Here is a 2,065-nt window from a genome sequence, read left to right on the forward strand (position 1 = left end):
TGGGCCCCCCCCGTCTGCTCACACGCGCCCCCTGCCGGCGGGGGAGTGCAGGCACATCCCGCCTGCTAACCGAGAGGCCGCCTCGGCCTATGAGTGGACTGGAGCGAACCTAGAGAGGCTGTAGCGGCTGCAGCGACCCCTGGAGTCCCGGAGGTGGCCCTGACGTCTCAGGAAAAGTGCTTAGACCCTTTCTGTAGAGGCTGGGCAGGCCAAGGGACAGGTAGAACTCCAGAGGCTGAGTTTACAAATCTTCACATACCTTTTCGCTAATCTCAGCTATATAGAGTTCTTCTGAGGTCTTCCACCACCTTCCCTTCCAGTCCTGTGTTCATTCATTCAGTTGCCCAAATCAGACATCAGGTTATGACTTGTACCTCCTTTCCGCTACCCACTGTCTCTCTGCCCTGATCAGACCATTCCACCAGTCTTCTCTCTGGTGTGCCCAGCTTCAGGTTCTCCCCTCCAGTTCATCTGTTACAAGGCTGCCAGAAAGATGCTTCTATAACATAATTCAGATCACATGATTCCCTGGCCTATTCTAAAGCCAGTAGTATTGGCCTTAGAATACTTCTAAGGCCTTCTTGACATGGCCTACAAAGCTTGTAAAATTTGGCCCCATCACCTTTTCTGACTTCTATAACCCATCATCCTTTTTCCCTATGGGCTTTGCTAACATTATTCCTCTCTTGCTCATTTCCCCCCAATCTTTCCTCCCATCCCTTGTGCATAAAAGAACTCTATTTGTAATGTCACCTCCTCCAGGAAGGCTTCTCAGATTCATACATGCTTACGGCTATTGATTTTTTTCATCAGTTGTTTTTTGTTGAACGAATCGAAAGTTAAGAATGAATCAAAATGAGTAAATGAATCCAAAAAGAAGAGCAGGGTTGGGGCCGGTTGCACAATGGATAACAAGTCTGACTACAAGTTGTAAGAAGAACAATAAAGTGACTAGAGCTAAAGTGCTTGCAACTTCCGTGTTGAAATCTCTGACAGAGTTGAGCGATTTTGTGAAGCAGAGGATTGCTGAAAGTTTACAAGTGCCTCTACAGAAGGTACTGGACTAGATCAGACTATTGCTTTAAAATATACATGCCCCAACCTCTCCCTAAGGTCCTGATGGGGCTATTATGAATAGTGTGAAAAACCTCCCATGTGATTTTGATGGGTGTCCTAAATGGTGATCCACCAGCCTAAATCATTTCAGGTGCCAAAATGTCAGAGAAAGAAAGGAAAATATCCTAAAGGTTCAGACAAGGATACCGAGACCTTGAGTAAGACATGACTTGTCCAAAGTGATGTCCTATTTTTCCACATTATTTTCAACCAACCCTACTGATGTAATTATCCAATCTACAAGATAAATAGAATTCTGAAATTGGACTAAGTTAATTATTTGCTTCTCACTTTGCTTTGCTTGAGAGAGTAAATTGGTGCTGAAGAAAACCTGTTCTAAGGCTCAAAGACTGACTCTGAAGGTCTCTGTTCCATGTGAAGTTTTTAACTGACATGATCACACAGTTCAATCAAATGATATTTATGTATTCACTCAAATATTTATTGGGTACCTACTAATGAATAAGTCACCAGTAGGTCCTGCAGATACTGTGATAAATGATTCATGTCCTCATGGAGCTGACGATAAAAACAGAAATGAATTCACCAGCCAGTAACATGTTAATAAATAAGCACAAGCTGTAATTGTTCCAAGAAAAAGAACAGTGTTGTAGCAACTTCATCTTGGAGGCTGGGGAAGAAAGGCTCCCCTGGGATTTCAATCTAAGATCTGAAACTGACGTAGAAATCAACCAGGGAAGGAGCTATGGAAAGCGTTTCCGGCGAAGAAACAGTATGTGCAAAACCCTGAGGATTAAACAAGAAATGTCCATTTCATTCATTTCCTCTGAATATATATATCGCATCTCAAATACTTTTGAAGCGATGCCCAGAGTTTATTTTGCTTTTATTGTTTATATAAATTATAATTTTAATTACTGTGGCTATATTCAGTGAAGTGAAGTGAAATGAAGTCGTTCAGTCGTGTCCGACTCTTTGCGACCCCATG

Source organism: Oryx dammah, unplaced genomic scaffold, assembly GCF_014754425.2.
Source record: "Oryx dammah isolate SB20612 unplaced genomic scaffold, SCBI_Odam_1.1 HiC_scaffold_5, whole genome shotgun sequence".
NCBI lineage: Eukaryota > Metazoa > Chordata > Mammalia > Artiodactyla > Bovidae > Oryx > Oryx dammah.